This window comes from Triturus cristatus, chromosome 2_1 (genome assembly GCF_964204655.1).
Source record: "Triturus cristatus chromosome 2_1, aTriCri1.1, whole genome shotgun sequence".
Taxonomy (NCBI): Eukaryota; Metazoa; Chordata; class Amphibia; order Caudata; family Salamandridae; genus Triturus; species Triturus cristatus.
In genome coordinates, this window is record NC_140581.1 from 552,506,278 (window position 1) to 552,531,040 (window position 24,763).

Genomic DNA, 24,763 nt, shown 5'->3' on the forward strand with positions numbered 1-24,763 from the left:
GTACCTTGGGCCTACCTTAGGGGTGACCAACATGTAGAAAAGGGAAAGATTAGGGACTGGCAAGTGGGTGCACTTGCCAAGTTGACATGGCAGTCCCAGACTGCACACAGGCTATGCAATAGCAGCCTGAGCCATGTTTTACAAGCTGCTTCTGTAGGTGGCCCAATCAGTGCTGCAAACCCACCAGCAGCATTTGATTGACAGGCCCTGGGCACACATGGAGCACTGTACTAGGGTCTGACAAGTAAATCAAATAAGCCAATCATGGAGTCACTAATCCATTACAATAATTTACAATAGGGAGCACTTGCACATTTGCACTGAATAGCAGTGGGAAAGTGCCCAAAGCATCTAGACCTGCAAAAACATAGCAAAAACAAAGGAGGCAACAGAAATAAATGGAAGGGAGACCCACGCCAATGGTGCCAGTTCTAACAAAGGCATTTATAAATTGTAGAACTAAATTTTGTGTCTGTTCATTTAAATTCATGTGTGATAAGTTTCACACTGGCTCTAAAGTTAAAATGTTGAAAATCAGGTGGCAAGAACATGTAAGATCAATTAAAAATAAGGACATAAACTCAGCCATTGAGAACATTTCATTGCAGTATGGATAACTAAAAGGCATCACGTTTTGGGGTATTGAGTGTGTTCTAGGCAACAGAAGAGGGAATAAATCAAAAACTCTCCACACCAAGGAGGTTTTGATAGATTGATAAATTAGATGCTTTTGATTATGGTCTTAATATTGAAAATGAATTCTGGCAGCTCCTATAGTGAAACAATTAGAATGAAGGTTTCATGTGAATATTTAAGAGACTTGTGACACTCAGAGTGAGAAAGTGTTGATCTTCCAGAGTAAGAGTTGTTAAATTGTGAGCCTTTTAAGTGGATATTGTTAGGCCTTATGTTGATCTTTTTGGACTCATGCATTAATGTTTATAGGTGTCATTTTTAGTGGGTAATAACATAACAATATGATACACATGCGCAGTTATTTTTGTTATGAGAAATGGATTTGAACAAATAGCAAAATGGTTAATACACAGAATAGTACTTTGAATTGAATGAACAGGGAGTTCGATTCCCCAATAAATCCATGTTACTGTGATGTTTCCTACTGATTTTATTTGTTTAGTATGTAAGTGATAACTTTTTGTTGGTATTGTATAAATAATATCACAAACGGATTTGTAAAAAATGACTTTGATATAGAAGTAGAGGAATTGAATTGTATATGAGCAAATAGCAAAATGGTTAATACACAGTAAAGTACTTTGAATTGAACAAGCAGGTAGATTGTTTGCCCAGTAATCCAGGTAAAGTATTGTGATGCTTGCTATAGATGTTTATTATGTATATATTTTTGTTGGTGAGTATCTTTTAAATAATTTCACAAACAGATTGTAAATAAAATACTTTTTTTAAGTAGAGGAATAGAAATAGGAGTAGTAGAGGAATCATAATGGGTGGAGACTTGTGAAGTGGATTGGAGAAAAGAAACTCAGATTCTCATTGGTGTACTCCAAGCCAAATTATGAAACAGTGCTTCTATTGGTCAATTGTGAGCTACCTGGTTACTTAAGAAACTTAGGACCCAATAGGTATCTTTCACTGGGATATATTGAAACTGAGGTTCTCATTTGTGTACTACAAGTCAAAATAGTAAACAGTGTTTTATTGGTCAGTTTTGAACTACCTGGTGAGCTTAAACAACTCTAACTATCAGACAAGTATATAAAGAGTGTGGTGAAGGTGAGAACCGTACTCAAGAGCGGTTGGCGATCCGATGCACATGTGGTGAAGATCAGGAAGATCAATAGGTGAGAGATTAAGACCACAAAGATTTTGATACACTATATTTCAACTATAGTTAGGGTATTTATGTTGCATAAAGATACAAACTTGCAAAATGAAAACGAAAAACTAATGAAATTAATATTGTATTGAGATGTTCAACAAATAAATGTAATTGTTCTTTAATTCAAACAATGTTATTATGGTTTAGTTTTTTGGACTCTCCACCAATTTGAAACATTTCTGGTTGCAGTAGTTCATGAAACGTTATCACTAGAGTTGTTTTTCCTGGGTTTTGGCAACCTGGTGGGTTGAGTCGAGCAGGTCTATTCTATACGCTTTTATCAACAGTTCATTAAGTGACAACCAGAGCAGAGGTGGATTTGTGTAATCTCATTTTACCAAATAGTACTGTCTGTTCAAGAGTTGGTGTTTCACTCTCTGACTTACCTATGATGTTGACCTATACTGTTGCTAAGCTAAACATTAGGTTCATCTATAATGGAAAGCAATTGATATATATCCCTGTGGGGCTTTACGTTTTACTTCTAGTGCCTCCATTTTGCCTATAATTCTAACAACTTAATTGCAATTAAATATCCAGGGGCATATTTACAATGTCCCTGCAGCGCTTTTGTGATACTCCGAAGGCTCAGTGTGCAGGCCCATATTTACAAGGCCACGTAAAGCCACCCTGCGTGGCTTTTCATGGCTCTCTAAATATGGAGTAAGGCAATGCCTTACTCTGTGTGGAAGGGGTGTTCTATGGTTGTTGCTGTGAGTGTTCCCACATAACACCCATGGTTTTTGACACTTCCCCAGATTTACAAAATAACGTAAATCTGGGGCAGCGCCAAATCCAACTCCTCCCTAAAGCAGGCGTCACAAGGAGAAATGTTAACAATTCTCCTTGTTTTTGCCCTCTTTCCACATGCGCTGCATTCTGCAGCTCACAGGGAACAAGGAAAACACCTCTTTTTATTGTTTCTGTGCAGGAAGGTGTCCCTCTCTGCACAAAATCAATCATGCCAACAACACAGACGCCTTTGCACCATGGTGTAAGGGTGCCTGTGTGTGCGCTCTGCTGCAGTTTGTGTGCCGACGCTGGCAGAAAGGACAGGAATGCGCTGTATCTTGTAGATATGTCGCATTCCTGCCCTTTTCTTTTGACATAGTGCAGCACAGCTAGAAGGCTTGCGGCACTGCCCTACACCAGAATATCGTAAATATTCCACCCTATATTTCTATTTCAAATTAATAAAAGAATGACCACCGCCTTTATGTGTGAAACATTTAGACTATGTTCTAATAGCCCTAAATTAAATATTAAGCAAATATCATCCTTTAAAAACTCCAGGTTGGGTATGATTTGAAGTAGTGTGCACATTCCTAACATCAAACACTGTTGTAGTACATTGAAAATGCCTTCCTAATTCACTACTAGCATTCATAAAGTCATAGCGAGGACCCCTTCCTTCATAACTTCATTCCTGTGGCTGTGTAAAGTTAAACTGAGGGTGGCGGTACATTGCATACTCTCCTGTATGTAATTAGGCACCCCAAAAACAATTATCAGCTGCCACCAGCCAGGGCTTGTGCAAAGGATGAGTGCTTTCCCAGATGATAGTACAATGAGCAAAGACAAAATGATGTGCTCTCTATTTTAGGGCACAACAAAAGTGTCCCTCAGAACACAAAGAAATAAACTCTGCCAAAGAACTTATAGAGACAAAGGAAGATTAGTGAAACTCTCACAACAGTTATATTGTATCTTGACTTTCACTATTACCCTTATAGTGCCCAAGTTAGATTAATGCAACATTCCTCCAAAACTGAGCTGCAAAACTCACCCTCGACGTATAAAAAAACTGTGATCCCATGAAACCTTCATTAAGAACCCTTCATTGACAACTCATGGTTCATGATTCTCCATCTGTGGAAGCTTGCGCCCGACTACAGACTGGCCAAGGCTCTCCGCTTACCCAATTTGCTGCTCATCCACCATCTGTGAAGATCTTTAGGACTCCAAGTCCTGAAGATATAGAATACCTACAACTTGCCCTTGGGATCCCAACATAAATACCTCACTTACAGAAAGATGTTGTAGATGCCACTTTTAAAAGAAGCATTTAATTAACCTGATTTTCAGAGCCTGGTTATGTGAAAAGCCTGGATCGAGACACTAACCACAGTCATTATATACATACCCCACCCTTAATCTTGGTACAAACCTGGCACCATCCTGCCCAACACTTCCTCAAATGTAGCTTAGTTTCCTCTCACCTTCCACTTTGTCTTCTTAATCTGTAAAACCAAGTGCAGTGAAGTAATCATTGGATCACAGTAATTTGGCATTGAAAATAAATAAATAAATAAATAAGTAAGTAAGAGACACACTATGGCATACTAGGTCAACCCATGAATTAAAACACCCACACACACATACACAAACCCACATAGCCACATATTTTCCATGTACTTACCTGGATGAACACTGACAAGCAATGTCACTAACAATAGACTTTGATCATGTGTACTACTTCTAGCCCCCCTTGTCAGGCGTGTGACTATTTTGTGCTCTCGCTTCCTTGTAGCCCTGATGCCAGTCCCGAGGCACACTGGTACGTACACCTGTAGGGAACAGGCCCTTACACAGCATACCACTCTTTTTTTTTTATACGAATATATCTCCCATTCTATTTGTTTTCGTAATCCACCTCCATCCAGTTAAGTACAATAAGGGAAGGGGTGCATTTTCAAACTTGACACAGAACTGTTGGTTGCATATTTATTTTAGATATTCTTATGCATGGAAGAAAAAAATTTTAAAATATTGATTTCTATTCTTTTTTAACGTGTGTATATGTGTAAGCGAGAGAATCTGTGTGCGTGCGCGATAGTGTAGGCGTATGTGGTGTGGTGTGAGTGTATTTACCTGTGTGTGTTCACATTTGCTCTTAAATAGGTTAAGCTACTTGAAACCGCTTCATTGCATAGGTAACTTAGAGTAGCATAACATCACATTGGACATCAGTGGCCTTCTTGTCAGATCTAGACACCCTGATCACCAACATTCAAAGAACGTTGGTTACATACATATAAGTTGGACAAAGCCAATCATTTATGGTAAAGGCCTAAACATCAGCCTTCGGGTCAGCGGGTCATGAGGTCAGACATGGTGGACTGTCTTCTGCTTATAGCAAAGGCTTTCAGACCTCAACATTCTGACAGAGACGAAACGTGGAAAAAGGTTCTCATAGGTGAAAGTTCTGTAGCTTAACCAGTAACCCGTGATCTCTCTTATTTGTCACTTACTATTAACAGTGCCTCCAGGCTGGTTCTGTCAGAAAGGTGTCTAAGCCAGAAGACCGACGGCAGGCGGGAGCGCCACAGACACTTGCACAGAGACAAGCTTTGGTCGAATATGCCCTCTGGAACATTCATGTGAGAGACATGGATGACACGCGATGTGTTCGGTGACACAGAAGGAAAGGTGGGCACAAATATTCTCAAGAATGCATGTAATGTCCTGGAGAATAACAGCTATGGATGTTTCGCACCATTGTTGGCAAGCATCAGAGACTGGGATGCAGAAGAGTATTACAAAATGATGCGACAATCACATGACTTAAAATGATGAATTCTCAGAGTGTGAAAACAGAAAGTGTTAGATGGCGCATCCCACTCAAGATCTAAGATTTACTCAACCTGGGTCTATGGGGCATATTTTGCCTTTGAACCTAAACATAACTACATGGAGCATCTTTTAAAAATAATACGTGTTGTGTTAAATCTAAAGAATGCGTAGGGCGGAATTAAATTATTATTTACTCGTGTTTCTGAAAAAAGAAACAAAAAACAGTAGCTGCAAGTGGACTTTACGAGTCTCTTAAAATGTCTCATTTAATGCTCCTGGTGCATTAGATCAGTTTATTTTTTTCTCTCATATTTATACTCCCAGCTTTAAACAGGTGTTACTTCCAAGAAAAGCTGCAAATGAGAGACATCTTCCTTGCACGCATTTGAAGAAAAACCTCTATTTGACGAGGCTTTGTCTGCAGAGGCATACCGCGCATTTTAACATTCGTGTGCTCCGCGGCCATGTCTTAGATAAGCGGCCAAACTGAAGATGTCCTCCACACCATGTTCTGGCAAGCTTCAATGGGTTCATTAGTGGGGTTTTCTTTAGGACCAATGAAGCTCAAAGAGCCTCTAACAATGGAGCTAATCACTGCGTCTTCCCTGGCCCAAGCTTATGTTGCCCTCTTTTCAGCAAGTCCCTTATTTTGTTTCTAAGCAATTGGATTTCCTTGGTTCTCCAACAGAGAATACATATCTCCCCCTTTCTCAGCTTCTATCTTTTATGTAAAATGTTCTGTATTTGCTGTACACATTAAAGTGACTTGGCAATAGCAGTAGCTCTTCAAGCGATCCAGAACAAATGAACTTCCAATAAAAAGGGTATATTGTTGTTTCAATTATAGAACACGGTGGTAAACTTGTAAAAATCAGTAATTAAATGTTTGCACTAAACAAGTAAGTGGTCCCTGGTAGGAGCTGGGGTGGGCAAGATCTGTTTTGAATAGAACCCCTAATGAATAAATGTTAGACTGTTTCAACAGTCCTGCTTGTGGTCTGTGTGTGCATGAAGTGTAATGGTATCAATTGACTGGTTCTTTGTTGTTGTGCTAAAGTACCCTTGAATGTGTCAATGGAGAGTGGGCAGGCAGACAATGAAGCCATGACAGCTGAATGTCAGCAGTGACCTTGAACCTAAACTGGCTTCCCCATTCCCATGGCTCGGGCGGCGGTGGAGACATGCACCGCAGCTGCAGGTTGGGCAGCCGCTGCCGGCTCCTGGGTGGCGGCGGCCACGATTGTCCGGACAAGTTTACCACACGGCTTGACCTGCTAATAGGCGTCAATGAATGTTCGCCCGCTATGGACGGGACCAGGATCCGCCCCGAATTTTAAGGAGGTTGAATCTTGCATTTACAAATCAAAAGACACAAAACATGCCAGATGAAAAGAAAAACAAAACCATCCACCACTGACCAAATGCATTGCCAAACAGCTTAGTTTTGCAATGGCATAGAACGCGTTGAGACAGCTGTAGATTTACACTATGTCAAACTCAAACTGCAAATGACCAAACGGATAATTAAATAAATAACTAAATAAATAAATAAATAAGCAAATGAATAAATATAGGGCTTCTTTACAAAAAATGATGCAGCATGACGCCACAAGCCATTTTAGTGCAACAAGCTTCATCATTTTTAAAAGCACAGGGATGCGTCGTATTAACAAAAATATAACACATCTGTGTGCTTTCCCTGCGCTGGCACATAATTGGCTCCATTCGCCATTGCAGGCACCCTTACATCATGTTGCAAGGGTGCCTGCATTGCAAGGATGATTATTTTTATGTGGGAAGGGACATCTTCCTGCACAAAAACAATCATTGATGGTTTTTTCCCTCTTTCTATGTGTGTTGCAGAATGCAGCACTCATAAAAAGAGAGAATAATGAGCAGAAATAAAAGTATTTCTCCTTGTTGTGCCACTCCCCTCGGGAGGCGTAAGATTCTGACAAAGTCCCCAGCTTTACAAAACTTTGTAAATCTGGGAACGTGTCAGGTTCCATGGATGTTGCGTTGGAACACCCACAGCAACATCCATCATATGCCCCTTTCATGCAGAGTAATGCGTGACAGGGTCCCATATTTACAAGGCCATGAAAAGTCATGCAGGGTGACTTCAGGTGGTCTTGTGAATATGGGCAGGCACACTGCACCGCATAAAAAAGTGACGTACTGGCGGCGCAATACCCTTGTAAATGAGGCCCTAACTGAATTGTGTTACTAATTGGTATAACTAGAAATTGTTGTATGGCATCTGTTAGTACAGATACTATAGTTCTAGGGTCTTATTTATGAGAGGCTTGCACCGCCGGAGCGTCACTTTTTTTTCGACGTTTCAGCGGTGCAAGCTCTCAATCATATATATGAGTCAATGCAAGGCCACTCTGCATAGCTGTGCATTGCCTCATAGATTGGAGTCAGACAAAGCAGCGCAAGTCACTCCCTTGCCTTACTCTGCATTGAAGAGGCATTCCATGTGCCTTGTGTTGGGTCTTACCACGCAGCACCCATGGATTTTGATGCTGCCCCAGATTAACTTAATCACGTAAACCTGGGGCAGCGCCAAAATCTTACGCTTGCCCAGAGCAGGCATAACAAGGAGAAATATTTGTATTTATCTTCGTTTTTTACTATTTCCATGCAGCACACATAAAAAGAGGAAAATGGCTCTCTGGGTTGTTTTTGTGCAGGAAGGGGCCCCTTTCTGCACAAAAACAATCCTGCCTACAACGGAGGCACCCTCGCAAAAAGGTGCAAGGGTGCCTACGTTGGTGCTAGACAGCAAATTGTGCGCCAATGCAGGGGAAATGCATTGTATTTCATAAATGTGGTGCATTCCTGCCCTTTCACATTGGAGTAGGGCAGCGCCGCAAGAAGACTTGCGGCGCTGCCCTACACCAATTCCTTATAAATGAGGCCCCTCCTGTATTAAAAGATTAATGCTACATCACCTTTCCAAGAAGCAGTTAAATTTGAAGAGACTGTGTGTGACAGAGAAAGAGAAACTGACAAGACATGCTTTTGACTTTTGCACAGCAAACAACAGGAGCATATACAGCTCACTGCTGAACTACCATACTGTTTTGATGGCAAGTTTTAAAACACACTTTCTACATTTCACCATAGTTCTTGCATGGAAATAAGAGAAATAAACAGAAAAACAGTGTTTGGTATGTCTGACAAAAAAACGTGGAAAAGCCATATTTAGCTGTATTTGACTAACCCTAAAACAGCCAGTCAACCAGTGGACAGCGTGATCCCAGACTGAGAACACCCTTCTCTGACTCTTCCATTAAATATTGGATGCTTGGGTTTCCTTTGCCCCAGTGCATATACACACACACACACGCATTCACAAACGTGTACATGTTCAGTACTCTCTTAATGACTCTCCACTTCCCCCTTCCTTTGGAGCATTTCTCATCTCCAAAAGTGCATAGAAATCCTCAAATACAGGTTTTATGAATTGCACACAGAAATCCAAATATACATGCACATAAGTTACATTAACGTGTGTGGGAAAGTTTGTGACGCAGGCCTTCTTTCTTGGTTGATCCATATAAACAGAGAATTCACGCCTCATAAGTTAGGCCCAGAAAGTGTGAAACATACATTCAAACATAGTCAAGAAAATATTGTTGAATGGCAATTACTAAATAATCATTATTTAAAAAAGTAGTTTCCTATTTCAGACTGTCTTAAATTGTAGGGGTTGTTGTTTTCACTTTTATGTACTCTCATATGCATTCCTTTATTTATGTATACTTTTTTTATTCGCGATGAAATGTAGAGAAATAAATGCAATCCACAAGCACACCAGGATTAAACAACACAAAACCATTGTGTAGCTCCATAAGAGACAATAAAGGTAAAGTCCGAAATTTACATACAATTTAAACAAATTGTTAAAGCTGGTAGAAAACAGTGTGTGCGAGTTACAAACCTCTTAAGAAAAGAAAACAATTCTGCTGCTTCTATACAAAGTAGTATATTATGTACGTATTCATTATTCATACAGTAGGCACTGAATTGTGGCCGCATAATTTGATATAAATAAAACATCTAAGGGTGCTTTTTTTGTCTCGTGCCATCTCACCCCAAGGGCTTAACTATATGGTAGGGTTAATCAATTTAGCCAATTGTGATGCCTAGCAAACATTTCAGGATATCCTAACTACGAGGAACGTTTCAATATGAAAAAAGCAATTGTAGATTATTTGCATACAAGTTGGTAACTCTGAATAGAAGACTGGATTTTTGTATTTGGTGCCCAGAATTGTAGGAGGCCCACCAACCATAAAAATACCAAACTGTCTAGCACATCCGTTTAGCTTCACGGGTACACCATCAATTAGATTACCAAAACATTTAATTTTCACACTGTTACTCAGAAGGAGTAGGAATTATGTCAGCTTTCTTGTTTAGGGGACTTCTAGTAGTAAGAATGAGGAGCTAGCTTCTTCATTGCAGTGTGTTGGCAGTTTCCAGGTTGAGACCCTTACATTGAGGCAATTCTGCATCAAGTGCAGTATCCTAGAGAAGGTTATGTCTTCTGAGGTAAGACAGCATATTGAGGAAAGGCATTCTGAGTTACTTATTTGATTGTAAGATTGGTGTGAATTGGTGTATGATTTTATTATGTTTTTCTACAACATCAAGTGAGGACCCATGTGCAGGAGAAAGAGTATCAGGGACCTTTGAGGGATGCCAAACAGCCTGGTGATTGGCTTTAGGGTTTCCGACTCCTCCAAATTATTTAAAAGTAAATCTCCAGGAACCACATCGAACTCTCAGATAACTCATTTAGGAGAGTGCCATACTAGTTTTTAGGTGATTTAGCAATATCATGTGCTCCATAGCAACACAAGTGTCATAGGGATGTCTCACGTGTGTTGGGATCGAGGGAGTACATCGTCCAGTTTCAGTGTGGGAATCTTTACATCCTGCACCAAGTTAGAGGTCCAAATTGATTTTAGCATAATAGGTTTTATGTCGATATTTGGTCTTGCATCTGGGTGGCTATTTTTGGGGGGATAATATTTGGGAATATTTTAGCTAGACATGATTTATGTGAGTGCCCAATAGGTATGGAGATTTTATTTTCTAGAGAACGAAAAGGCACATTATAAAAAGGCTAATTTAATTTCTGAGTTATGCTGTGGATTTTTATTTGTGAGAACGGTGGGAAGGGGACCACTTACTGCATGTTTTCATTAGTTCATCTAATGATTCTAGTGCTAAGGCCGACTCCAAGTGCTAGAATCAATCGGCAAATCATAATATATGGACTCTGTGTTTAAAAACAGAGGTGCCATTCACACCATTGGTGTTGATTATGAGATTTCACTTCCTTAGATGGATAAAACATGACCTTGCTGACAAGCCAAATGGCCACAGCAGTTCCCATTTTAGTATCTAGGCACATTTTTGTTTCCACCTTTGAAATAGATTGGTCAAAGCGTGTGCAACGGTGTCCGGTTTCCCCAAGGTGGCCATTTGTATTCATCCTTGCTGCAAAAGTGATGGACCATGGTCCCAAGAACCACAAGACATGAAATGTTAACTGCAGATGAAGTCCCCACGCATAGAATATCTGCCACTGAACTGCAGCTTTCACTTATTTTTTTAAAGTTTGATTTTATTGAGGAAAAACAGAAAAATAACAGCGATAAAATGAAAATAACAATTCCTATAAGGCACAAAAATGAATGACTAGAGCAAAAATACAGAAGGATATGAACAACGAAGCTGTACGGAAGAGAAACATATATCATATATAACACAAAAAGGAAAAAGGGGACAAGTGGGACAAATCAGGAAATAATTATTAAGTAATGCACAATCAGTCACAAATTACAGGCAGGTACTTGGGACTATTTACAATGTAGGCAAAACAAGAGTAAAGCTAAAATATGATAATACACATTCATTATTAAAGAACCAACTAATTATTCAAAGGAGAGAAGGCAAGGGGAGAAAATTAAGGTGGCTTGCGTACATCATCTGATAAATGTTTAGAGGCCACAGTTAAAGGGGCAGTGGAGGATAAATAAGTGGTTACAGGAAGCCATAGAATATCTCTTTTGATTGCTAGAAATATTGGTAAGACATAATTCGTATCTAGTCGATGGGGAAAACAAATAGCATTCCACCAACCTCGAAAAGTAACTGAGTTGGCTTGCTTCCAGTTTGAAGTTATTAAATGGAAAGCGATAGCCAATAGTAAATCTAAGAGTTTAAAACTTATTGGTTGAGGCCATTGGGGAGAAAGTGTACCTAGGAAAATATTTGTGAGTGAAAAGGGGACCTGAACTTTAAAAATAATCTGAATTTGGGACCAAACTAATTGCCAAAATTGAAAAATGGGAGGACACTCAAACAACATGTGTTTTAAATCAGCTGTAGGACAGGGACAGGACCAGCATGTATGGAACGTTTCTGATGAAAAGGAGGTCAATGATACTGGGGAAAAAATAGCACGGTGAAAAATAAAAAAAAGAGGTATTATGAAGTTTGGACCAAAATGTATCCCACATAGTAATTGGCCATTTCTGTGACAAATCCTTTTCCCATGCCAATTCAGTTTTTGATTTTAGTCTATCTGGAGGAAATTGTAAGGTTTTGTAAATACTGGATGCTGAAGGGGAATTTTCCAATATTGAAGATAAGTCTCTGTAGGTTGTAGGAAAATTAGTATTGTTTAGTACATTATGAAGGAATTGGGAGAGAGAAGATTGTATTGCGGTCTAGAGGATGAAGGTAGCGAGAATCTAGATTGGAGATTCGAAAAAGTAAGGGGTTGAGTGTCTGATAGAAACTGAGAGATCCATTTTAAACCTCTAGAGTGCCAGGTTTTTCAGAACATGGAACGATTGCGGATCTATAATGATTTATTATGCCAAATAGGTTGTTGGTGAAGAGAGCTATTGGAGGGGTACGATGAGGATAATAAATAGGAGAACATACTGAAGTAATGTTAGTAGTGAATGATAAAAATTCTTGAAAAGTGAAAGGGGCAATAAGAAAGTTTTCCATCTTTAACCAGAGAGGAGGGTATATAGGAAAGTCCGTAGTTATCCACCGAGCAGTCTGTTTTAGTGAAAAAGCAGAGTGGTAAGCCTTAAAATCGGGAAAACGAAGTCCCCCGTAAGGTCTATCCTTCTTTAAAGTGGACAAGGCTATACGAGATAATTTGCCTTTTCATAGGAATTTTGTCAGAGTGGAATCAATCCTCTTAAAATAATAATAAGGGATTTGAATAGGAATCATAGAAATAGCATAAAGAATGAGAGGGGAGAGCATCATCCTAATTGAATCTAAACAACCCCACCAGGACAGAAAAAGGGGGTGCCAACGATTAATAGAATCATTTAGTTTTTCGTAATGTAGTCAAAATGTAACTTTAATGTTTCAGGAAGTAAAGGCGCAAACCACAATCCCAGATATTTAATTTTAGTTGGTTGCCATGAGAACCCGGAATGTTCGAATAAATGTTTCTGACATAAGATGTTCAAAGGTAATATTTAGCATGAGAAGTTGCTGGGTTGGAACAGTATAGAAGAATATCGTCGGCATAAACTGACATTTTAACCTTATGAGGGCCAAAATGAAACCCAGAAATGCAATCATCCTGCCTAACTTTAGCTAAAAAAGGTTCCAAAGCTATTTTAAATAATAAGGGAGATAAGGGGCAACCTTGCCTTACACCTCTACATAAGGGGAAATAATCAGAAGTTTTACCGTTCACAAATATTAAAGCATGAGGACCAGAAAACAGTAAAGAAACTAAAGCAATTAATTTAGGAGAAAAACCCACGCGTTTCAAAGCATGAAACATAAAATCCTAGCCAATCCTGTCAAATGCTTTTTCCGCATCTAAGGCGATGGCGGCGATAGGATGATCAAAGGAAGAAGTTTTGCTTAGGACATTAAAAAATACCTGAGAGTTATCAGAAGCAAGCCTCCTTTTAACGAAACCTGACTGTTCAGGACCAATAAGATCGGGTAGGATAGGATCGATACGAAGTGCTAAAATCTTTGTAAAAATCTTATAGTCTGTGTGACTAAGGAAATAGGTTCGTAGTTCTTACAAAGGGAATGATCTTTGTCATCCTTAGGGATTAAGCAAATCAATGCTTCCTGAAACATGTCTTGAGAAAAACCATTATCAGAAAAAGATTGGAATAAAAGTAGGAGATTAGGTAAAAGGATTTTCTCGAAATGATTATTAAATTCAATGGTAAATCCATCTGGACCAGGTGCTTTTCCACGGCGCAACACTGAAATAGCATGGGATATATCACCCAAAGAAATATCAGTATCCAGAGATTCAAAATCAATGTGGCTAGATGGAGGAGAGGGAATGGAACTAAAATAAGAAAGAAGATCAGAGTGGGTTGGTATAGATTCAGGAGTATAAAGAGATATATAGAAAGAAACAAATTCATTCAGAATATCATTATCCTTAAACATAGATACGCCAGCAGAACCTTGTAGAGATTCTATTCTCGTTTGTTTCCTCCTTATTTTTAAATAATTGGCCAATAATTTCCCCATTTTATTCTGGTCTCCATAGTAGCGGGAGCTACTTTTCAAGAGATAATTGGAAGCAGCATCCGTAGATAATTTATTAAAAGTATGTTTAGCTTCAATTACGTTTTTCAACGAAGACTCATTATTAGAATTGTAATACGTATACTCTAATTGTTTAATTTTTATTAAGTAACTCAGAGGATTTGGCTTCTAACAAGTTTTTCTTTTGAGCAACATAATTTATAATGAAACTTCGGGCCGCTGCTTTAAAGGAGTCCCACACCATAACAGAGGGGGATTCTGGGGAAGGATTTATAGTGAAAAACTCAGAGGCAAAGGAATTGAATTTTTGGCAGAAATTTGGGTCGAGGAGTAGGGCATTATTAAAACGCCATCTACCTGGATGGGGAGAAAGAGGGATGAGATCAACATCGACAAGGATAGGAGCATGGTCAGAGATTAGGATTGAGCCAAATTCAGACTGAATTACAAGTTAGGCCAGAGATTTGCTGAGGAAAGGGTAATCGATAAGGGATTGAGAGTGATGTGTGGCTGAATAAAAACTATATTCTCTAAGGTCAGGGTGACAAAGTCGCCAAATGTCAACTAGCGCTTTGCGACGCACAGTGGAAGTAAATTGTGAATGCATTTTGGAGGGGACAAACTTAACTCTAGAATGCCTATCTAGAATGGGATCAAGAATGTTATTGCAATCACCACCAAATATAATGTAATCATCATTAAATGTAAGTAATTTATCAGAAACAGTAGTCCAAAAAACCTTATCAACCGAAGTTGGGCCGTACACATTAAACATAACTAAAGCAATCCTCTCAATAACCAGTTTAACAATAACCCAACGGCCTCAGTATCAGCTTTCTGCTGGACAACTGAAACATGCAGTTTTTTATGACATCAAATCAAAATTCAATTTTTCTTACCTAAAACAGGAGAATGAAACACATGTCCCACCCAGCATCTTTTCAACTTGGGAGCCTCATCAGAAGAAATATGAGATTCTTGGAGAAGAGCAATGTCAGTTTTTAATTTAGCAAGATGGGATAGAACCCCTTGCCTTTTAATAGGGTTATTCAACCCTTTAATGATCCAAGAGGTAACCCAGAATGTGGTTGAATAAGAAAAGTATGAACATCCAGTATGCTTACACAAGTGAAGAGTACATTTGAAACAGAGAAATATAAGAAAATATGTTGAGAAGAATAAAGCGATTGTGTTAAAATTAAAGATTGAAAAGGAGAGGAAAAGAAACTGAAAAAATAAAGGTGAGAAAGAAAGAATAAAGAAGGAACCAAACAAGAGAAAACTAGTGGAAGAGGGAGAAGATAAAGAACAAATAGACAGTACAAGTCAAACAAATGACGACTGAGAAACATACCTCCAGATACAAGACGAAAATGGAAGTGACTACACCGGAAGATGACGACGACAGCACCGAAGCATCACTGAACTCCCGAGGGACCGTAGAAAATACTTCAACAAGTAGGGAGACGAAATGAGCGATGGAATTGCAGGAACAAAACACCTAGACAAGGAGGAGACAAGGAGAAAAACAGTTATACGAATAAACCGTAATGTTAGGGAAGTGAGAAAGTAAACAATATAACAACTGCAAGAAAGAGCATTATACATGAAATACGAGCAGGACAACACTCATTGCAAAACCGAATGATAGAAACAACTACATAGGGCAAGAGACAAATAGTAATCATTTAGAATGAGAATTGTCCATGACATCCACTCCATGTTGACGCAGGAATTCTTGTAAGCCGTGAGATCCGCAAAAGTTGTTGTCCTGTCTTTGTAGGTGACCTTAAAGATACATGGATGAAGAAGTTTGAATCTAGCGTTAATAGCGGGAAGTTGTGGACGCAGATCAAGGAATTATTTCCGGCAGTCAGCCGTAGTTTTAGCTACATCCTGAGAAAAAAAATAGGCGGTGACCTTCCTAAAAAATTGGTTTTTGGATTTGACGGCAGCCAGAACTTGTAAAAGGTCCGTGTATTGTAAAAATAGCATGATGACTCCACGGGGTGTCGTAGAGATTTTAGGACCTAGCATATGAGCTCTTTGAATGTTAAGAGGAGGAGAGGCAGGTAAGTCCAAAAGCTTAAGCAAAAATGTTCAGAAAAACGTTGTTGGGCTGGAACCTTCAATATTTTCAGGAATACCATAAATTCTGAGGTTGTTCCTGCGATTTCGGTTTTCAAGGTCTTCAGCTTGCTTTTTAAGTGTTGACATATCAGACTCTGGGGAAGAAATGCGAGAGCAGGAAATCTGAAGAGATTCTGTTCTTTGTTCCATGATGAGTACTCGAGAAGCCAGTGATGACCATTTGTCGTGCAAAAATTGTAGAGTTTTGTTAGTCTCCTCCATGAAGGGCTTTAAAGCATGAATTAAGTCTATGAAGGATAAAGAGGAACTCACTGGAGTAGAAGGGTCTTTTTTCAGCCGTTTAGTAGAAATCGCAGGTAATTTGCTGGGCAGCTGCGTTTTTGGAATGGCACCTGGCGGATTGTCAGACTTCTGAGGAGAAGTCTTCCATTTTGTTAAAATTGGAGTCTGAATCCGAACACGCAGCGATTCTAGAGAAAGTAGTAAGCTTAAGGTTCTTCAATCTCCCCATATAGGGACAGTGGAAATTAGTAAGGAAGTAAAATAGCGGACTTAATAGCAGCCTCTTGAAAAAGAAGGTTTTGGCATGAGTAAATAAAGAGGAGAGATGCTTAGAAACGAAGGAAGCCTACACTAGTGCAAAGCACTGCAGCACAGGACCAGGGCTGTCAGAATGAAAAAGAAACCTTCTCTCAAACAAGAACTTGGGGAACTAGGACAAAAGACTAGGTTAAGCAACTCCAATAAAAGACCGCAGTTGATGAGAAGAAATTCATTTAATTTCAACGGACCTGCCAAGTAAAAACACAAAATGGCGGCTGACTCTGTGGAGAAGCATAGTTTTGCTCAATTGACATGAAGCATAGTAGGAAGTAACATCTTCAAACAAAAGGGAGGAATAGAATGCCCATCATATTCAGTCAAATGCAAAATGTGGTTAAAGAGCAGAAAAAGCGAGCATTGCAATGAAGTAAGCTGATCTATGGACGCAGTGAAAAAAAATTCAAAATGGCGGCCAATTATGCTTGAATAGAGGTTACGTCAGTAAAAGAGCCGTGCAGCAGAGAAAAACTGCATTTCAACTGTCCAAAGTCTCACCGCAATGGTATGGTACAGGAATACTAGGGCATTTGGCTGTGGCGCAAGTTGTACTCTCCCGGAATTCGGTCTCGTCGGGAATGGTGGCACGGAACTCCATAGCTGCGCGGCCATCATGTGTCGCATCTGCAGCTTTCAGTTATAATTGAACACTGCTGTAAAAATTTGCTCTCTTGAGAACACAAACGTAGACCACAGTCAAATGCTGTAAACAATTTTCTCAGACACATAGGAATGTGGAATACTGTTAAAGGCTGTCGTTATATTCCATTGGCACTTGGAAAAATGAACTTGGGCGGCAGGTTCCAAGGCATCATGAAAATGGCCCACAACTAACTGTTGACAGTTACGGTCTTGTACCATGCTTCCATGGTTTTCAACAGTGTGGTAGCCTAGGGGTATATACATCTTCTCAGGATTCAAATGATTTAGGCTACAGATGAACTGTGACCCATGTTAATTTCTTCCTGAAAATATGAATGTATAGGCTGCAACCAATCATCATGTAACATGTCCATGGCTGAAGGCCCATTTTCAATACTGCTTGGGAATATATGAATCATGGTTCCAGACATCATAAAATAAGGCAAACACAAGAAGATGATGGACAGAGTGCTGAAACTTTTCAAACACTCACCCCCAGTAACAGATTTGGGCTTGAATCCATCATCTTTCTTTAGGTCACTTCGCCACCCCAGTTCAGACCCAGCCATATGCAAATCAGTCTTGACCCTGTCCCTCATGGGAACAGTCCAACCTGAACTGCCAAGCCATGTCTTCCCTGGATCAGAAACAAGCATCATGGGACCGGTTTCGGGGTAACACCCCTCATTATCCAGGCTAGCTTGAATCCAGTGGCAAAGTGAGCAAGGGACCCACGTCTGGGCATACCCCGCCAACTTAGGGCGAACAAAGCAAACACAAGGAGCTGATGGACGGAGTGCTGAAACGTTTCAAACGCTCACCTTCATTCACAGATGATCATAAAATAAAGCCCATGTTCCAGACATGATTGAAAGATGAACATGGTTCACATCTCAAGGGAGAAGGCCACATTTATTTCACATAGGAACATGAACAAGGGATGCTTTCAAAAGAGAGCTGACTATGTTCCCCTACATTGGCCAGAGTCATAGACCCTTGTTAAATGATTCTTAGAAATAAGAGCATGGGCCATCAGGTGAGATCAAGATCTTCTGAGGACAAAGTCACACAGAAAACCATAATTTTGCCAGTCTTGAAATACAAACATGTAAATAATGTGGGCCTGATTTTTGCATCTAAATTAACTCTTTGCAATCCTCCCCATCCCACTCATCCACCCCACATTTAACTATATTTTATTAGTGTGTGTGTTTGTGTACTGTGGGCCATATGTAGGTAAATTACATTTACCGATTCTTAAATACCGAATTTTACCGATTCGGTATTTATGAATCGGTAAATGTAATGTAGGTAAATAATTACCGATTCGGTATATGTCGGTATTTTAGAATCGGTATTTACCGATTCGGTAATGGCAACTGGCTTCCTATTCATCCCTATGGGCCTGGAGGCCCATAGGAATGAATGGGAAGCCAGTTGCCATTACCGAATCGGTAAATACCGAATCGGTAATGGGGGAGGCATCATCATGGGTGGCAGGGTGTCACATTGACACCCTGTTGCACCCCTGATTCGTCCATGTGTGCACATGTGGTGCACATACATGCCCTAAGGGCATGTATGTCTGCCACATTGCACACTTCAAATGGAAAAAAAATGCTTTTTTCCAGGTATTCGTCATTTACCATCAACTTTTAGTTGGTGGTAAATAACGAATCCCCACACCAATGACACACTCCCCCTACATATCATTTCAGGATTCGGTATTTACCGAATCGGTAAAATTACCGATTCGATAAATTACCGAATCCTGAAATATGCCCCCTACATACCAAAAGCCTAAAAACCGATCGGTAACGGGTTATTTACCGAAAATCGGCCGTTACTGACCGGTATTTGGCTTCCTACATATGGCCCTTTATGTTTTTGTCTTTTTTTCCAGTGGCGTTTTTGTACATTTTTTAGTTTTCCCTTTACTTCCTTATTTCTTTCTTTTTCTATTAATTTCTTCCTTTTCTTATTTCATCTTCTTTTTCTACCCAGCAGCATGGCAGAGCAGGGCATAAAGAGGAGCCGTGGCACCAGTGCGGCTGCTACCCACATAATCTTGTGGTCGCCGGCGCCGCCAAGAGGTGCAGCCCTGCAAAATTCTTTTAGAGGGGGAGGTGGCCACTCTTGTTTTGTACATGCAGCACCACCTCCTCTCCATGCTGCCAGTAGGCGGCAAGGCCTGGGAGAGGGTACAACCTGTGGGACCATCGGCTGCTGTGAGGGAGGGTGTGCTGATGTGTCCATCGGAACAGTGGAGTCCAGCATGCCCAACAGCAGTTGATGCACCGCTGGGCGGACACATTGGGCTGGGAGAAAGACCTGCTCTACCTGCTGGCTCTCAAGGTTGCAGGGCTTGGTGAGTAGTTATATATTTGTTGTGGTGTTTTCTACAATGCAAATTTCTTTTTTCAAATAGCATGCTGCTCACACTCAGAGGTAAGTTACGTTTGCATTATGAATGTGATGTGATCCAGTTTGAGCCAGCCAGGTGCTCGGCACTGCCAAATCATACTTAACGGCAGTCGCTTGGGCTGAATATTTCAGAAGCCATTCAGACTCCTCTGTCCTGTCACTAAGATAGTGGTAGTAGTAAGTAATATCAGTGTGTTAGCGTTCTCCATGCTTTTCTTTATGTAGCTCGTATAGTCACACGCAATCTCCCAGTAATGTGTTGTATGTGCATCTACACATTGAAAAAAGGGAAATGAGTTGGCCCATCAAAGGGGGTTGAGAACGAGATGAGAAGCAAAGATTATTCATTGCAATGGATTAGTAGTTCCAATTGTAGTCTATGTTTTGGAAATTTGGAATAGGCCTTATGTTAGGAAATTAGGAATAGGTCAACTCGATACTAGTACTATAGGTGATCTGATTTAGAAAAGTACAATGTTACTATGTTTGCCTTTGCCAGTCAAAATGTTTTTGGGAGATTAACGGTCCCAATCATTTTTTTTTTAAATCTTTTTTATTTCTTACATCAGCACCCACGGGCAAGTTGAGGGCTCCAGGGGGTGTTCAGGGAGCTGGGGATGCCACCACCAGTTCCAAGGTTGATGGCTCTTCTGGCCCTAGTAAGTACTCCTGTTAATATTATAATTATTTCCCTAACTGTTACCCCTCCCATTTTGAATAGGTTTGCCTTTTATCTTTCACTGTGCCTGAATACTTTTTTCCAACTCCTCTTCATTCTGTCTAATGTTTGTTAAATTCTTGTAATCCCTGCATTATACTAGTCTTTTTTCTATATTTCATGTGTCTGTAGCTGACTTCCTCCTGTCAGTACTAGTCTGTAGCTTTCTTCTGCTTGGTTAGTAAGCTTTCCTTCTCCCCTTATATATCTTGTGGAGTAGCACTGTAAGTCTAAGATAAAGATTTTAGGAAAGGTACTCTACAGTGAATATTGCATGTCCACGTAAGCTATTATATGCCTGCTTTTTTTAGAAGGCTTTCTTTTTCTAGCTCATTCTCAAACAGTAAAATGAAAGATTGGCCATGATGGACCCCCCACTGTTGTTTTGAAATTATTATCATCATTCATTTATACAGTAGTAGCAGCAGTGTTGATGACAGTGCAGCATGGCTGGAAAGTTGTAAGAGGATGGTCCCATTGCATCTGCCAACCAAGATCATATGTCCTTTATTGACCAATTATTCCACCCTTCATTGTGCTTCAATGATTCAGAGTCCATAGCTCTACCCCTCCATTACAAAATGTTTTGGTTGACTTGACTACCTGACTTTCCTAAAATTGTTAAACAACAAAATTCCAAAAGTGTTATTTTTGATAAAAGATACTGCTAACCGAACTATAGTGATGTATTGCGCATGTATTATTGTGCTAAAAAATAATACTAATGAAGGTGTATCTGGGATCTAAAAATGTGTAATGCTTTTTCTAGCTTCACAGACACTAGTGTTGAGGCCAACAGCAGGGCCATTGCGACAGATGCAGCGGCGGTTGAAGAGGGAGTCGCAGCTGCAGCACGGACAGCGGTGGTAAGTCACATTGTTTACTTATCGACAGTCACTATTATACTCTGCAAGGGTGTTGTGAAACTCCCACTTTAGCAGCTGCAGCAGGGCTTGAGTTCTTATGGCCTCTTCTATCTGCCACTTAGCAGACAAAAGCTCTTAATGAATGCTAAAAATGATGGGTTGATGAAACAAGGAAAGAAGGATGGAAAGTTAAAAGAAAGGATGAGTGAAAAGTTATATGAGTGAAATGATGAGTGGGTGGGTGAAAGGATGCATAGGTGGCTGATAGGATACACGTGTAGGTGAATGAATGGATGAAAGGGTATATGCGTCAAAGGATTCCTAGGTGGGTGGATGGGGAAAAGATACTCAGATGGATTAAAGGATGGGTGAAAGTGTGGATGGGTGAAAGGATGGTTGAAAGGGTAGATATATGAATGGATGAATGGATTGATCGATGGATGGATGGACATATAGATGGATAGATTGGAATGGTGAAAGACTCTTTGAGAGAATGTAAAGTTTAATGGTGGGTAACAAATGGTGAATAGAGTAATGAAAGCATGAACGGATAATTGCTTCGATGAAGAAAAAAGGGAGAGGGGCGGGCACACCTACTTTGCTTGCTTGGTTTTATCAAAGCTTTGGTTCAAAATGGGGGGTATTTTCATTTTCTGACTATTCCTTTGACTCACTGTATTTGTTTAGCGAAGCAGATATTTATACCACCCATCATCATTCATCACCTCCCTGCCCGTGGCATTTCCCTACCCATGACCTACCTGCAGCATGGTTCATTTTGGCACTACAGTGTTGATTGTGCAATGTGCGTCCGCTACAGTTAATGCGGCATTTACAAAGTTTTCTATGCATTGTAAACTAAAAGCAAGGTGTGTTTCCCTTTGCTCCCAGTGACCACTCAGTCACCTCCTAGTGCTCCTTTATTCTTTCCTAAGTTCTGTCGCAGCCTACCTAAAAAATTGATAAATCCATTCTTGGCATGTTTCACATTTTTCTGGCCAAGTGATTCATATATTACATGACTTTTATAATAGAGTTACACCTGTTCAATTTTTTCCCTTTCGACATTCATCATCTACAGTGACTGAATCAGCCAATGTTTAGGTAATAATAATGATTAGTGAAACTCCACTATTCTATAGCAAAACCTCAATGTACCCAGCCTAATCTCTCCAACTTACCTTGCAAAAGAGAGTAAGTTAAGCTTCCTTTCCTTATTGCCAAGCAAATGTATTTTTTGGAAATAATTTGCGGAGAAAGGCAAGGCCAAGGAGTAAAGTGGGACTAAGTGCCTGATTTTGAGTTTTGCGGATGGGATACTCTGTGATGAGCGTGCCAAACACAATCTACATAGCGCGTTCCTTTACCTGTACTGCAGTGTATTGTTTTTCACATTGCATAAGAGACCGAAACGTCGACTTAAGACACTTTTTCGAAAATTCATTTATATAAGGAAAAGTCTATACAAATGTAATACTGAAGGACCATTGAATTGTTATCGAATTTCCTCCTGTTACATTGTATGTGTATACTCACAGTACCCTCTAAACATTCTTTGAAAAATATTAAATTCTTTTTATATACACCCGTGTTTGCATATTTTTTGACTAAATTCCTTATTTCTGTTCAAAATTGATTGGTATTGTTTAAACAAAATCCAAGAATTAATTTACTAATAAGCAATTGATGAAAGCTTATATTATAATAAGAGTTTGAAATTGTATTACTGTTAATTCCATTCAGGCAATCAATGATTTTATGTGAGACATGTGTGGCTAAACAATGACCCTGTGACACCTAATCACAACAAATTCCAATGGCCCTGGGAGACCAGCAATGTACTGCTACTGTGCCACTATAGTTTCAAACAAGTGTTTGCAGAGAGCACTGCTTACAATTTGTCTTTCTTCTTTCTTCATATACCTACTCCTGCTGCTCATCTACATGCCAGGAGATAGCAGCCCAGCTGTGGCGGCAGACAGATGCCTTCCACCTAGAATATCAATGGATGGTGGCTCTGGAGGAGGAGGCTGAGACGTCTTCCACTGCCCAGGGCCATAGTTCCTCCTTCCTCCCGACAGCAACATCTCCAGCACAACCTGCAGCTGGCAACCAACTGCCACTGCTGCCTCCCCTCCCTCTCAGACTGCCTTTTGTCAGTGCCTCATCTGTCATGCCTGGACCACAGGATGGCACACATGGAGGGAAAGCTTGAGGAATTTGGGCCTGTATGGAGAATGCCCTCTTCTAGCCCTTTTTTATTTTCTGTTTTAGTGGGAGGGTCTTTTGTTGTGGGAGAATAGGGTGGGAATTGGGAAGGCTGTTGGGGATGAGGTGATTTCTTTGGGGAGAGGGGTAGGCCTGCTGTGGGTGTTATTGTTAAAAACAAGTCAAATGGGAAAGTTATTCCACTTTAGTTTAGTTTTTTTCAATTTTGCTTTTTCTTTGCACTGCTGTGTTTTTGATAACAGCCTTCTATCTTATAAAAGTGCATGCATACCAGTAAGTTATACCCATGTCAAGCTACCCTCTGTAACTATATCATTGACCATCGGGTGGTAGGTTATGCTGCCATTGCCTATATTGCCTACAGCAGCCTAGATAAACAAGTAAGGAAAGTTAAATCTGCAATAGAAGTTAGCTACTTACTAACTAAACTAGTTCACTTCACTCCATAGTTCTCTTACCTTAATAAATGAAGTAATGGCTGCTACCTCTCTTTATCTTCCAAAACTAACTGCAGGGTTTCTCAAGGTGCCTTTTTAATGGTGGTGGTAGAAGTTGCAGGCTAGTATGCTAACAGGGAAGGCATTACAACAAGCAAGATCCCATTCCTACCTAGGTGATCCACCACTGTAGGATTGACCAAAAGGATTATCTATCCTAGGCAGCTACATTGAAAGGAAAACACAGAGTTAGTGGGTTATATATTTATATCAGAGCTTTACAAAGACTGAAACCAGGCTGCTACTATCTTGGCACAAAAAAGAAGAGAATACCTGATACTATAACAAAAACTAGCAATAGTAACTTCTTCTGAGCAACAGGGAGCTATTTAATTAGAACTAAAGTTACAAAAACCTTGAGTCAGGAGAAATGGACTCATAATCAGGCCTTAATGATGATGTTGAATGATGTTCTATACCTAAATTCCTTTTATGAGTGCTTGGGTAAGTGGGGCTGGTGTGGGCTATTGCTTAGGTAATAGAAGATCCTGCAGTGAGTTGGTGTAACTTTCACCACATCAGCCCCACCAAGTGTGTGATCCATTTATGATTTAAATTAAGTCACCTCAATAAATCACAGAGCCCGGCGAAAGAAAGATAGGATTTAATGAATGGATGGGAAAGGGGATTTGGGTAAAGATATGACAAAGACAAACACTGAGCAACAACAATATTCATCAGG